Genomic DNA, 16,416 nt, shown 5'->3' on the forward strand with positions numbered 1-16,416 from the left:
CCATTCATTCCTCTCTGGCAGAATGCAGCAGGGCAGACTCCACCCTTCCTCTTGGATCCCGCACCGATCACCTGCGGAGTTTCCAAAGGACCCTCCATTAGCCCCAACCTGTTTAACATCTACATGGCCCGTTGGCCCCCATCGTCAGATCCCACGGACTCAACATTGTATCCTACGCAGACGACACCCAAATCATCCTCTCCCTATTCATTGTATCCAAACATAACTTTCAAGAAGGAATGGAAGCAGTCGCCAAGTGGATGAAGAGCAGCTGCCTACAACTCAACATGGACAACACCGAAGCACTCATCATGGGCCCACACCCCGACACTTGGAATGACAGCTGGTGGCCCCCCACCCTCGGAAACCCGCACACCCCCACAGACCACATGCGCAACCTCAGAATCATCCTGGACTACGAACTCAATATGGACCGCCAAATCAACGCTGTCTCATCCTCCTGTTTCTACACCCTCTGACTCCTATGAAAGACCATCAAATGGATCCCCCTCGAATACAGAAAGATAGTCACCCACGCCCTCATCATCAGCAGACTCGACTACGGCAATGCTCTCTGCATCAGAATCAATAAGAACCTCACCCGTAAACTCCAGAATGTTCGGAACGCCTCCACCAGACTAGTACTCAACCTACTGCCACATCACCCAACACCTGCGAGCACTAAATTGGCTCCCAATTGAGAAGAGAATCACCTTCAAGCTTCTCACCCACGCCCACAAAGCCCTCCTCAACAATGGACTTGCCTTCTTAAACTACTGTCTCACAATATATGCACCCTAAAGATCCCTCGGATCAGCCCAGCTCTCCCTTGGTACGGTGCCTCGCACCAAGAAGACCAGAACACCCTCCTGCTCCACCTCCGACAAGCGCCAACACTCTCCAAGTTCACGAAGAACCTCAAGACCTGGTTCTTCTACAGATCTTCCTGAACATCCTAGACCTGCGATCCACCCCTACCTTCCAGCGTCATGAGACCCACTCGGGTGAGTAGCTACACTTAACAAAGTCATCATTGATTGATTGATTGTAAATGTGCCCGTTATGTAGTTATATGTTTTATCCTATTCCGACCATTGATGGTTTTATCAATAATCTGTACAATTCTGTTTCCTGAAGTGGGGGCCTCAAAGGTTTTTTGGCTGAAGGAGTCTATCCTGCTGCATCTTTCTCCAACCATATTTATGGGAATCTAGTGGGTGAAAGTATCACTCGAAATCTGGGGCTGCCAGCCCACCCTGCATATATAGTAGAGTTAGTGTAGTCCAACTAATTCATGGCATGAACTCACTTATATCAATCTGAACATCAGTTATTGTAGTTTGCAGAAAAATGTGAGGGTTAAAACAATGGGGAGGGGGTGTGGACTGGTGGAACAAGATTCTGGCCTCTACTTTGTGAAGATCCCAGCCTACATGATGACGCTTTGTTAAATTCCCACTGCTGGCGGGGCTACATGCAATATTGATTACACTGATACTCCCCTGGATGGCCTTGGCCTCCTGCTGTTGTGCTGTACTTCCTCCGGCCACAAAAACACCTGCCCTCGATCGCCAGAGAGACCTAAAATGGTAAGCATAAAGTTCTCTGGGGGCTAGCAGAGCTGCACTGTGCATGGGAGTGCCACCAGGAGAAGACACCGCAAGGAGGCAAATCTTCTGAACCCTGGATTCACTGGCCCGTTTGCCCCTTTGAGAACTTTATGCAGCATTGGGAGCATGAGGCGCTTGCACACCTCTCTTGAAGCCGGAGGGGGTTTCTATTGGGACGCATGCAGCATTATTACTATTATTATTATTATTACCACTTATAGAGCACAAGGCTACCCCCAACGGGGGTGTCCCAGCACTAGCAGCAGCAGGGAGGGGCGATCACTATGAAGTTCAGGGGAGGCTAAACGACCATGTTTTCATTGTTTTCCTGAATAGTCTTTCTGTCTTGGCTTTTCTGATGTGTATAGGCATGGTGTTCCATAATACAGCCGTTTTTACTGAAAACGAGCATCCACTAAATCTATGTTTTTTTGTAACGTGGAGTTACTAACAGTTCCTGGAAGTTGGATCTTAGGGCCCTAGTCTGGGTGTATTTCTGTATTCTTACTTTCAGATATTTAGGACCTTTCTTCCTCAGTGCCCTATATGCTATGGTTAGTGCTTTAAATTCTATTATTTTCTTCACTGGAAGCCAGTGCAAGCTTCGTAAGTGGGGGGAGATATGGTGGCGGAGTGGGACACTCCTGATCAACCTTGCAGCCGAGTTCTGGATGGTCTGCAATTTCCTGATTAAGTATGCAGGGAGGCCCAAATATAGACGGTTGGCATAATCTAATTGTGAGGTGATCAGTGCATGCACCACCGCCTTCCTATTATCCATCGGGAAAAAATGAAGAAACCTTCGTAGGGTTTTTAATTTCCAGAAACACTGGGAGGAGACATGACTGACCTATGCTTTACCGGTAAGTGCAGCGTCGAATTTAAAACCCAGGGGCCAGATTTACAAGCCCCTTGCGACACTTTTACGCCACCGTTGCGTCACTTTTGTGACACAGCGGCAGCGTAAACAATGCGCCACGTTGTGACTTATTTACAACGTGACGCATCTAGCCAGATGCGTCACGTTGTAAAGCCCTGCGACACTTGAAACCTGCATCAGGTTTCATGTGGGCGTTCTGTCGCAGAGTGGGCGTTCCCTTGCTGGAAAACCCCGTAAAACTGACGCAGTGAAATATACAAGATTTCACTGATTCTGTTTTACGACACTGCTGCGTCAAATCCTTACGCCTGCTTGAAGCAGGCTTAAGGAGTGACACAATGCGTTGAGTATGGGTGGCCTCTGTGCATTGCAGGAGTAGCGTCGCGCTTGCGACGCGACTCCAGCAATGCGCTGCATCAAGAATCTTCCCTTCCTTGCACCATGGTGCACCGCATTGTAAATGAAGCGCATCTGTGGCGGCGGAAGGAGGGGATTGCATGACGCATCTGTTCTGGCGCATCCCTGCTGATTTGCAGAGATGCGCCAGAACATGTAAATATGCCCCTAGGTTTTTAGCCGCCTCTACAGGTACGGGGGGTTAAGCTCTGTCGGCCACCATAATTCTAATTTGGGTGGCTACACCTGGTTGAAGAATAGCACCCCTGTTTTATCGGTGTTTAACTTCAGACAGTTGTCTGTCATCCAAGATGAAATATTGAGCAGACACTGCCTGAAGTTGGAAAAGGCTTCCTCCCAGTGTTCCTTAAAGGGGAACACCAGCTGGGTGTCATCAGCATAGGAGACAACTTTAACATCCCATTTTTCACTTAAAGAGGCGAGAGGGGCAAGGTAACATTTAAAAGGGTCAAACTAAATGCCGAACCCTGTGGTACACCACATGTAAGGGTTTCGCTGATGAAATGTGGGGATGGAGGGAAACTTGTTGATACTAGTCTTGAAGAAATTATTTAAACTAACCAAGTACAGCTCCTGTCATTCCCATCATTTCAAGCCTTTTGATCAGTATCCGGTGGGATACCGTGTCAAAGGCCCCGGAGAGATCCAGTAGCACCAGCATTGCACAGTTTACTTGGTCAACAGTAGCACGCACAGTCTCTGCCACCTCAAGCAGAGCTGTCTCTGTGCTATAGCCATCCGTGAAGCAGGATTGAGAGTCATGTAAGAAGTTGTTTGACTCCAGGTAGGTCGATAAATGTTTCTGGACCTCTTTCTCCAGAATTTTCGAGGGTACAGCGAGTAAAGAGATTGCTCTATAGTTTTTGAGAATGGCAGGATCAGCATCCTCCTTCTTTAGGATAGGTCTAACATGTGCAGTCTTCCATGATGCAGGAAAGGAGCCTGATCTCAAAGATGAGTTCCAAATAGAATTTAAGATGGGGTTGAGGCATGTGGCTAGTAGCTTAAAAAACCTGGTAGGACAAGGGTCAGTTGGTGAACCCGAGCTTATGCTCTTTAGATCAGCCAGTGAAGCCTCCAAACTGAAAGAGCAGAATTCTGACCAATTGATGGGTGATTGAGAAAGACTAGAGGGGTTATCTGTTGGCTCAGACTGGGGAAAAGAGATATAAATTGCCAGAATTTTCTCTTGGAAATAGCTGGCTAGGTCTTCACAGAGAGTTATTGAAGGGGTAGTCATGCTCTTTATTGCCAGTGGTTTGACTAATCCCTGCACTGGGTTGAAAATCTCTTTGCTCGAGTTGTTGGAGATTTAATGTGTTCTGCAATGTAATCCCTAATGGCATGGCGTTTGAGTTTCTTGAATTTTTTTAACGCTATTTTGTATATGTTTTTTCCTGCAATATCATTGTTTTTACTCTATGCACGCTCAAGTTTTTTGCATGCACTTTTACATGCCTGGAGTTCCGTGGAGAACCAAGGGGCAGAGGGTTTGTTCCTGGCGCGCTTTATGGGCTTCATAGGAATAATTTTATCCAGCGCTGATGTGAACCAGCGTAGAAAATTGGAGTCATCCGGGCTCGGGTCGCCTATTAGCTCCGGAGGATTGTTCAATAGTTCTGCTTCTAGCGATTCTACTTCAAGTTTATTCCAGTTTCTTCTGGTCTCATAGGTTAGGTCCCCCTGTTTAGGGCCCAGGCTACGTGTCAAATTGAAAGGTATCAGTCTGTGGTCTGACCAGGTTAACTGAAGAGGTGTTTTGACCTCTAGGGATTGATCATAGGTAAAGATTAAATCCAGTATGTGTCCAGCTTTATGTGTGAATAGTGTAACTTTTTGTGTTAGGTTTAACCCATGGTGAGTGCCTGTCATTTTGGAGGTGAGGGGGCATTTTTTATTGTCCATATTTACATTGAGGTCACCTAGGAAAAGTGAAATTGGTATACTTCAGTGAGAGGTCTGCAACATTATCATATAGATCAGGAAGGTGAAATGCCAGAGAGTCTGGTGGTTTATATACTAGTATTCTGGTGAAGGATGAGGTGGGGGAAAATTTTATACAGTACAGAAGGGCCTTAATTGACCCTACGTGCTCTATTTTTTTGTGAGTAATCGTCCAATTCTCCTTCAGGATTATCGTAATTCCCCCTCCAAGTCTATTGTTTTCCCTGTTAAGTGTCTCTATACTATATCCTTGTGGGACTGCCAAGGATATGTTTGGGTTGTTACTGTCTCTTAGCCAAGTTTTGGTTAGGAACATTATATCCCAGTGCTCAGAATCAAGAGCAAGCCATACATCTTCCACATGTTTGGGAAGAGATCTACAGTTGACTAGACAGGCTTTGTAGCTGCACTCCAAGTCAATTGCAATTCCCTTGAAGCTTGCTGTGTCAAACTTGAAGGAGCAACCTTTGCAATCCTCCAAGAATTCAGTGCCAAACTGAAGGTAAGAAGGATTATCACATCTGTGTGGCCTCAAGTCTTTTTGTTGTTTGGTTGACCAAACTGTTCTGGGCCGGGGTGCGGGGTCGAAACGGCGCATCCACTCTGGCATTGATTTATATGGGCTGTGCAGCGGGAACAACTAGCCGCTCACCAGCCGGAAGCCGAGTCACCGGAATTGAGGTGATGTAGAAAGCCGGGTGAAACACCCTCCAGGCAATCGGCATTTGCCATGACAGACCGGGTGTGGGCAATGATTAGGTATGTTGAGCAAGTTGAACGAGTCAGATCACAAATACAGTATACAGTTAAAGTTAAAAATTCCCCCTTATAATGGCGCAGTTAAAATTATTCAGAAAAGGGGGTGGTGATGAACAGAGTGTCTGAATTAAGCAGACCACTCTTACCCAGTCCAAAGATCAGGGCTTGATCCATCACCGTTTTTTAGCTCACTGCACCATCCCAGCTCAGAACTTGGCTATATGCAAAATAGTCTGACCCTGGCCCAGTGCATCATGGGAACAGGGCAGACCGAACTACCAAGCCAATTCTTATACTGGGAAGGAAACAAGCTACCGAGGACCGGTTTCTGGCATTTCAGCCGTCTTCGGCCCGGCTTGCTTGAATCCTGATGGTGCTATGAGCTAGGGACTCACATCTGAGTATACCCTTCCACGCTTATGGTGGACAAAAATGATTCAGAAAAGGGGGTGGTGATGAACAGAGTGTCTGAATTAAGCAGACCACTCTTACCCAGTCCAAAGATCAGGGCTTGATCCATCACCGTTTTTTAGCTCACTGCACCATCCCAGCTCAGAACTTGGCTATATGCAAATTAGTCTGACCCTGGCCCAGTGCATCATGGGAACAGGGCAGACCGAACTACCAAGCCAATTCTTATACTGGGAAGGAAACAAGCTACCGGGGACCGGTTTCTGGCATTTCAGCCGTCTTCGGCCCGGCTTGCTTGAATCCTGATGGTGCAATGAGCTAGGGACTCACATCTGAGTATACCCTTCCACGCTTATGGTGGACAAAAATGATTCAGAAAAGGGGGTGGTGATGAACAGAGTGTCTGAATTAAGCAGACCACTCTTACCCAGTCCAAAGATCAGGGCTTGATCCATCACTGTTTTTTAGCTCACTGCACCATCCCAGCTCAGAACTTGGCTATATGCAAATTAGTCTGACCCTGGCCCAGTGCATCATGTGAACAGGGCAGACCGAACTACCAAGCCAATTCTTATACTGGGAAGGATACAAGCTACCGGGGACCGGTTTCAGGCATTTCAGCCGTCTTCGGCCCGGCTTGCTTGAATCCTCATGGTGCAATGAGCTAGGGACTCACATCTGAGCATACCCTTCCACGCTTATGGTGGACAAAAATGATTCAGAAAAGGGGGTGGTGATGAACAGAGTGTCTGAATTAAGCAGACCACTCTTACCCAGTCCAAAGATCAGGGCTTGATCCATCACCGTTTTTTAGCTCACTGCACCATCCCAGCTCAGAACTTGGCTATATGCAAATTAGTCTGACCCTGGCCCAGTGCATCATGGGAACAGGGCAGACCGAACTACCAAGCCAATTCTTATACTGGGAAGGAAACAAGCTACCGGGGACCGGTTTCTGGCATTTCAGCCGTCTTCGGCCCGGCTGCCCTGTTCCCATGATGCACTGGGCCAGGGTCAGACTAATTTGCATATAGCCAAGTTCTGAGCTGGGATGGTGCAGTGAGCTAAAAAACGGTGATGGATCAAGCCCTGATCTTTGGACTGGGTAAGAGTGGTCTGCTTAATTCAGACACTCTGTTCATCACCACCCTCTTTTCTGAATCATTTTTGTCCACCATAAGCGTGGAAGGGTATACTCAGATGTGAGTCCCTAGCTCATTGCACCATCAGGATTCAAGCAAGCCGGGCCGAAGACGGCTGAAATGCCAGAAACCGGTCCCCGGTAGCTTGTTTCCTTCCCAGTATAAGAATTGGCTTGGTAGTTTAGTCTGCCCTGTTCCCATGATGCACTGGGCCAGGGACAGACTGATTTGCATATAGCCAGGTTCTGAGCTGGGATGGTGCAGTGAGATAAACAACGGTGATGGATCAAGCCCTGATCTTTGGACTGGGTAAGAGTGGTCTGCTTAATTCAGACACTCTGTTCATCACCACCCCCTTTTCTGAATCGTTTTTGGCCACTATAGGTGTGGCAGGGTATACTCAGACATGAGTCCCTTTCTCACTGCACCATCAGGATTCAAGCAAGCCGGGCCGAAGACGGCTGAAATGCCAGAAACCGGTCCCCGGTAGCTTGTCTCCTTTCTGGTGAAGAATTGGCTTGGTAGTTTAGTCTGCCCTGTTCCCATGATGCACTGGGCCAGGGACAGACTGATTTGCATATAGCCAGGTTCTGAGCTGGGATGGTGCAGTGAGATAAACAATGGTGATGGATCAAGCCCTGATCTTTGGACTGGGTAAGAGTGGTCTGCTTAATTCAGACACTCTGTTCATCACCACCCCCTTTTCTGAATCGTTTTTGGCCACTATAGGTGTGGCAGGGTATACTCAGACATGAGTCCCTTTCTCACTGCACCATCAGGATTCAAGCAAGCCGGGCCGAAGACGGCTGAAATGCCAGAAACCGGTCCCCGGTAGCTTGTCTCCTTTCTGGTGAAGAATTGGCTTGGTAGTTTAGTCTGCCCTGTTCCCATGATGCACTGGGCCAGGGACAGACTGATTTGCATATAGCCAGGTTCTGAGCTGGGATGGTGCAGTGAGATAAACAACGGTGATGGATCAAGCCCTGATCTTTGGACTGGGTAAGAGTGGTCTGCTTAATTCAGACACTCTGTTCATCACCACCCCCTTTTCTGAATCGTTTTTGGCCACTATAGGTGTGGCAGGGTATACTCAGACATGAGTCCCTTTCTCACTGCACCATCAGGATTCAAGCAAGCCGGGCCGAAGATGGCTGAAATGCCAGAAACCGGTCCCCGGTAGCTTGTCTCCTTTCTGGTGAAGAATTGGCTTGGTAGTTTAGTCTGCCCTGTTCCCATGATGCACTGGGCCAGGGACAGACTGATTTGCAAATAGCCAGGTTCTGAGCTGGGATGGTGCAGTGAGATAAACAACGGTGATGGATCAAGCCCTGATCTTTGGACTGGGTAAGAGTGGTCTGCTTAATTCAGACACTCTGTTCATCATCACCCCCTTTCTGAATCGCAGTTAAAATTATAGCAACATTCTATCAGCACCGCTAACAGTAGTCTCTCTACCGCCATTGAGTCCGCATCAGTATAATGCTGTTTTTATGGGCTGTGCAGCGGGAACAACTAGTCCGCTCACCATCCGGAAGCCGAGTCACTGGAAGTGAGGAGATGTAGAAAGCCCAGTGAAACAACCTCCATGCAATCGGCACTTGGCGTGACGGACCAGGGTACGGGCAATGATTAGGTAAGTTGAGCAAGTTGAGCAAGTCGAGCAAGTCAGATCACAAATACAGTATACAGTTAAAAATTTCTCCTTAAAATGGCGCAGTTAAAATCATAGCAAAAAATCTATCAGCAGTGCTAACAGTAGTCTCCCTACAGCCACTGAGTCTGTGTCAGTATAATGCTGTTTTTATGGGCTGTGCAGCGGGAACAACTAGCCCGCTCACCAGCCGGAAGCTGAGTCACCAGAAGTGAGGAGATGTAGAAAGCCCGGTAAAACACCCTTGTGCAATCATCACTTGCCGTGACGGACCAGGGTGCGGGCAATGATTAGGTAGGTTGAGCAAGTTGGCCAAGTCAGATCACAAATACAGTATACAGTTAAAGTTAAAAATTCCTCCTTAAAATGGCACAGTTAAAATTTTAGCAAAACGCTATCAGCAGCGCTAACAATAGTCTCCCTACCGCCACTACTTGCTGGATTTTGAGCAGAAGATATCCTTCTACATGCCGCGGGGAAAGTGCTCAACCTCATCTTGCAATGTGGGGAGCCATCACCATGTGCTCCCTGCGCTCTCCTGCCCCATTTCGAGACACCAGTGCAACCCTTCGCATGAATTCTGAGGGGTTACTACTGTGGCGGCTAGTGAGATGGCCGGGCCTGGTATGGATAGCTCCTCCCCTTGACCTTGGTGGCAGTGGCCTGGGGAGTGCCGTTGACTACACCACGTAGCCACCTGACATTTGTAGGGTCTGGGGTCTAGTCTGTTAGCCACTTGGACCTGGATCCAGTGATTGCAGTGAAAAGGCAGCCCCCATCCTACTGGACCTATCAACTGCTTTCAACACCATCCCCCATCACATCTTGATCAACAGACTCCACCACATCGGAATTCAGGAAGACACCCTGAAATTGATCACCTCAAACCTCACTGGAAGAACCCAGAGAATCCGTCTCCCACCATTCAGCTCAGGTACCAAGAAAATCATCCCCCAAGGACTGTCGCTCAGCCCCACTCTCTTCAACACCTACATGACCTCCCTGGCCAGCACCATCAGATCTACGGACTCAACATTCTCCCCTATGCTCACAACACCCAGCTCATCCTCTCGTTATCAGAAGACCCTCTCCCACCAGAAGCAACTTCCACAGATGTATGATGAACATCACGGACTGGATGAAGGACAACTGTCTCAAGCTCAACATGGACAAGATGGAAGTCCTCATCTTTGTGAACAACACCTCGCCATGGAACAATGCTTGGTGGCTTGCATAACTTATTCCATCCCACGCCCAACAGACCATGCCCGCAGCCTCTGCCTCATCTTGGACAGCCTCATCATCCTGCTTCCACATCCTGCGCATGCTCTGCAAGATCTTCAGGTGGCTCCCAGTCAACACAAGAAGGACCATCACACAGGCCCTTGTCACCAGCAGGCTTGACTACGGGAACACACTAGACATCGGAATCACCACACGCCTCCTGAAGAGACTAGAGGAAATACAAAACTCAGCGGCAAGACTCATCCTGGACCTCCCCAGATGAACTCACATCACATCCACCTCAAGAAGCTACACTAGCTCCAGATCAATAAGAGATGCCAGTTCAAAATGTTGACCCACGAATATATACCTTGCACAATGAAGGCCCAGCATACATCAACACATGCCTTATCATCCACAAACCGACCAGACACCGATGATCCACCTCCCTCTTCCTCGCAACCACCCGCAGATCTGCCAAAGCAGCAGCGGAGGATGTGCCTTCTCACTGTTGGTGGTCAAAGCTTGGAACCATCTCCCCCTGCACCTCAGGTAGGCCTCATAGTTCCGGGATTTCAGGAGGTGAAATCAAGATCCGCGCTATATAAATCCCTGATTGATTGATTGATTAAAGACCATAAAACTGTGGACCTATAATATGATGGTAGTTGGAAGGTAGGGGGTTGAAAGCTTGCGCAGAAATTAGTTGTCTGTGGCAAAAGGCACATAGATGATATGTAAAAGCACTGAAAAAAAGAGTATGTGATGGCAGATTCACTCAAATAGATCAGCCAACAGGCTACATTTAGCAGCGTTTGGTAAAAAACGAATGGTGATGGGACCTCTCAGCTTTTACCAACCATGCTTACCTACTTGGTACAATATTGGGCTGTTGTGACAGCTTATTCTAGGGATTTATTTGGTTCTTGCCGCAGCCCTGACTTAAACCAGCTATTGTAGTAGTCCGACTGAAGCCCATTACTCCTTTGTCTTTCCTTCCCTTTTCAGTGCCTTATCCACTGTAGACTTCACTCTTGCATGGTTGTGCGTCTTCAGATGGGCCATGATGGCAATAGTCTGTTTATTCATCCCTCTCTCCTGACCAGTCAGCCTGACCCTCCTCTTCCTTCCTTGACCTCCCCACAAGGTCACTTCCTTTCCCCTGACTTCATCTGGCCGTTGTCCAGGTCTTCAAGGTCCTAAGTCCCAACTCCACGCAGACCCCCTTTCACCAGAATTGTGATGTCCCCCACTATGTGCTGCATCACCTTCAACTAGGGTTGGCCTTATCTAGTCCACTCCTGAGCCAGACCTGTTCATATATTACATGACACACAGGGATGCAATGGGGACAGGATCACAACATGCTGTAAAACTGAATGTTTGCAGAGTATTACAATTTGAAATGAATGCATGTATTTGTAAAATTTTGGAAGCATTGTGCACTTCATGCAGGTGGAGTTGCAGGTCTCAAATGACACAATGGCAAACGCAATGTCTTAAGTAATGGGAGATTGAAAACCGAATGTACTGTACCAGGTATCTTATGCTTTCCAGGAAGGAGAGGTGCCATGAATAAGAGCCATACCATGGTGTGGCAAGAAACATTTTCATTTTACAATAGACATGTCATGGCACTTGAAAGTAAATAGTTATTGTCAACTGGTTACTGCAGGATAGGCTCACCACAACAGCGATCATTCTTTAGTTTCAGTTGTTTTAAGTTTGAGGACCTATCATGCTGCGATTAAATCAGCCATGGCTTCTTATTTCGAGACTAAGACCAACTTAGCTATCAATGGACCAGAAGACATTTTCCAGGTTGGGAATACGTTCTTGGCATCTAAGGCATGTAACAGGTGTGCCACTCCTTCCCATGACTTTGTGATGGGCTTGCAGATTAAGGCAAGATTCTTAAAATTCAGAAGAATTAGCATGAGCCTTCCTTGCTCCCTGAAGGAATGTTGCTGATGGAAGAGCACATCTGTAAGCACTGTGAGATTTCCCAGTTCAGATTTATCTCGCTTGAGGAATTTGAAACAACAATACTAAACTGCAAATCTTGTCATCAGCTGACCCCAGTTCTCCTTCCATTCTGGCTACTGCGGCTAAAGTGATCAACCCGGTCATAAATGAATTTTGTATCCCCTCACTTTCGATGGCACTATGGCAACATCTTGAAAGCAAGGTATGATTGTTCTGCTATTAAAAAAACCCTCACTGGATCCTACACCGATGCCTAACCTCAGTCCCATTTTCCTCTTCCCAGTGCTGTGCAAAATACTTGAAAAGCTTGTTAATAGCTGTGTGTCAACTTTTCTGGAGCAGCATAAGCTATTGCATCCCAGGTAATCTGGGATCTGCCCCTGACAAGGCACTGAGACAGCCCTTTTGGAAGTGTTGGATTGTATCAAATTTACACTCGATCAAAGGAAGAATGTTGCTCTGATCTTTCTTGATCCTGCAGTGATATTTAATACCATTTCCCATTCCATTGTTCACGTCTTACTAACCTGGGTGTTGGAGGTCAAGCATTGATCAGGATCGAGTTCTTTTTGGTCTCCCAGGGGCAGGCGGTCTGGTTGGCTTCCTTCTTTTTGGCCATTAAACCGTTTATGCAATAGATGCCTCAGGGGCCTTCACTGAGCCCTACTCTGTTTCATGCTTACATGGCAATTTTTGGTCACATTGGCTGAATCACTTGGGTTTAAAGTCATCCCTTATGCTGATGATTTACAGCAGCTTCTTTCTTTCGAGATTAGTCTGACAATGATTGGGTCATCGTTTAAAGCCCGTCTTCATGCAGTTTTCAATTGAATGCACATGAGTCAGCTGAAGTGCACCTCTGAAAAAACTGAAATTCTTTTCTTCAGGTCACATGCCACAAATTGGTGGGAGTTGGGCTGGCCTGCATCTCTACCAAATCACCGTCTGCACCCTACTACAGTCGCTAAAAATATTGAAGTCAAGTTAAACAATAAACTTTCTATCCTGTCTCAAATGTCTGCAATGGCAGATTCCTGTATTGTGCTGCTCTACACCTTCAACAAGTTTCTTTTCCTTGTCTCACTGCACTCTAGGAAGGCAGTGGTTCATGCATTGATACCTTCTAGATTGGATCATGCCAATGCTCTTCATCTGAGGCTTCCGGAAGGCCAAATCAGATGGTTGCAAGTGGCCTTGCACAAAGCTTGTCTAATTTTGAAACTACCTTGCCACGCATTGGTCTTCAGTCATCATAGATCTCTCCTTGGCTGCCAATTAAGAAGAGGATCCTTTTCAAATCTTTGGTCCTGGCTCATCGGATCCTCTACTCTTCTGGTCCACAGTATCTTTCAGCAAAATTTCAGTTTTATCAACCTGCAAGAACACTTAGGTGATCCACGTCCTCCCTGGTGATAGTGCCAAGGGGCAGGCGTCCGAGAAAGGGAGGTTATTCTTTCTATTTCTTGGCAGCCAAGTCTTGAAATCAGATACCTCTTGAACTTCAGATTGTGGGGTCCAAACTGTCATTCTGAAAGAAGCTTAAGGCATGACTATACTCCTTGTGTTAAATTTGCAGCAGAGCATGTTTGAATTTTCAAGCCTCAGGGAAGTTTGGTGGCACCGACGGAGAGTGCGGGGCCTCATATACCTGAGCACGGTCCAGGTGAGGTGAGGTCCAGTCCCCTGTCATGTTGGATCACGTTGAGCGTCCACTGACAAGGAGGATGTGTATATAACTGTAGGTACAGGTTGTATCGTTCCTACATATATCCTTTCACTGATTACATGTTTGATTTCATTTACACGTAACAGTAGCAACTATTTTAGAGCAGTGGCCCTGATGAAAGCCAAGGGACGAGTTGCCCGGTAGGCAGAAACATGTTGGCCCGAACTGCGACAGTCATTTGTTCTATACTGTCGTTTGCGCTGTTCCTATTTTTTAATTAGGGGATGTGCCTGTTCTCGATTGAAGAGTTTGTTTAGACATATCACCCTATTTTAGACTCACCACTTTATTGTATGTTGCACTGTTTTCTCGTTATTTTTCACTAACCATCACAATCAGACCAACAATTGGAGGTTCAGTATTCACTGTAGACCATATCCAGTACTTACTATGACTGTGTGGCATGAGGTCTAGATGATCGAAGGACCCGCCAGGTCACAGCGTGGACTACCAAATGATAGGACCGATCACCTGGTTTGTTTGATGGTTTTTCACAAACTTTGTGTGCTGGATCTGGTTTGATCAGTGTTCCAATTGAGTCTTAGACATCATGACTCTTTTTCCTCACACATGTGTTTCTCTCTCCCTTCCTATCTTTTAGATACTGTTATATGGTGACTATAGCACCCACTGACATATTGATATATAACGGCCAGTGTTTGCCAGCAAGATGCTTGGCTTCTAGACCTCCTAGGTTCTTGTTTGTTATTACACATGTTTGAATTTTGCAATCACTAGTTCTCGAACACTCCATGCAGTAGTTGTTTGCTTTACAAAACACCCTTATTCATTCATTCATTTCCCAGACATGCATGTCTTGGCAGGCACTAAACTAGCCGAAAATATCAGTAAATATTAGATTTAGGCAGAAATGCAAAGAAAGAGCCTACACAGGCTCAAAACCAGAGAAGGCTAATCAGCCTTTCATCCCTTGGAGATTGCTAATATGATATGCAGCTGAGTAGAGCAAGAGTAGAAGTTGATATTGCAATGTGTAGATGCCCCAGTGGAATGCTCACCATGAAGTTGAGTCTATGCCTGTAAATCAAGAAGCTGCACTGCCTCCTCGAGGCTAAACCGAAATACAAGGAAACTGGGGGGCATATTAACAAGCCCCTTATCGCCACGTTATCAGCACTTTTCTGCCGATAACGCGGCGATATCTGCATCGCCCTATTATCAAGGCAGTGTTAAGCCGATCAATGTGGCTTAAAGCCACGTTAATTGACTTAACGCTGCTTTGGTAATAGGACCCCTTTCGCGATAAACTCATCGTGAAAGGCGGCGTGCAGTGGGTGTTGCGGTGGGCGTTCCACCACAACACATATTCACTTCGACGCTGCTACCTATTATCAAGCTTGGCGATAATAGGTGGCAGCTCCGAATTTAAGAACAGGCCAGACCTGTTCTTAAGGAGGCAAAACAAGGAGAAATGCTTCATTTCTCCTCGTTTTTGCTTTTTCCATGTGTGCTGCCTTGTGCATAAAGCAGCACACATGTAAGTTACAAAATGGCATTTAAGCTTTGTTTATGTGCAGGAATTAACTCACATCACCCCTTATCTTGGATGCTATGTTACAGAGAATGAACTGTCTTTAACTTCACTTCTTCTGAATGAAAGAAACAACTCATAATGTCGTTTTGGTCTCCCGAAGGCAAGAAGGGTTCCAGTCCTGCTGACAAGTAGAAAGGGACTGGGAACATCCAAAACAACTTTTCAAGACCCACACAAAGACTGGATTATATTAAAAGACAAACTGTCTTATTTTTGTTTGGATGAACTTTTTAAAGAAATAAACCTCTTTTTTCAGTCACTTATCCTGAGTAATCGTCTCTTGGCTCCAACTTCGCTTACAGTGGTGTCAGAAGTGGGATTCAGATCCTGCACCTAAGTGGCCGCCATAATTCAGGAGGTTACAATGGAAGAAATGATTAAACAGTTGGCAGAGAGGCAAGGACATCTAAATCTAATAGTGGAATAACAGAAACAGGTAGCTCAGCAGGACAGAGAGACATTACAAGTGCTTTATGTAATAGCAAACACCAAAGTGCATCCCACCATACCTAGCTCAGTATTGCAAAAGTACCAGATCGGGGAGGATCCCTATTTTATTTCTTACCAACTTTGAGTTCGTGGCATCTACAGCGGCTTGACCTCCGAAGATGTGGGGTCAATATATTGCACCATTGTTGTCCAGAAAATTGCGGTCTAACAAGCTGATAATACCGTCAGCACCACACCATATCATCAGATTAAAAAAATAATTTTGGAACGACTTGGGTGTAATAATGAGTATTATAGAACTAGACTCCATCAAGAAAGTTGGGGTCCCAATGATAAACAAAGGGAATCATATTATAGGATCCAGGATTTAGAAAATAGCTGGCTGAAACAAGACACATTGACAACGGAAGAGGTGGTTGAAAATATATATCTTAAACAATTTCTTGAAGCCTTACCAGTCACTACCCATAACTGGATTCACCCACACCCAAACATTACAGTTAACATAGCAATAGAGTTAACCTGCGATATCATAGATTGGCTGAGTCTAAAGCAGGACAAAAATAATTCATACTCTACAACAGGCTGGAAAGGCTCACTTAACACCAGCTCACAGACACCTCATTAAAGTTACCCTCCCACAAAAACAGTAGTAAAGGAT

The sequence above is a fragment of the Lissotriton vulgaris genome, chromosome 10 (assembly GCF_964263255.1).
Source record: "Lissotriton vulgaris chromosome 10, aLisVul1.2, whole genome shotgun sequence".
In the NCBI taxonomy this organism is placed as follows: domain Eukaryota; kingdom Metazoa; phylum Chordata; class Amphibia; order Caudata; family Salamandridae; genus Lissotriton; species Lissotriton vulgaris.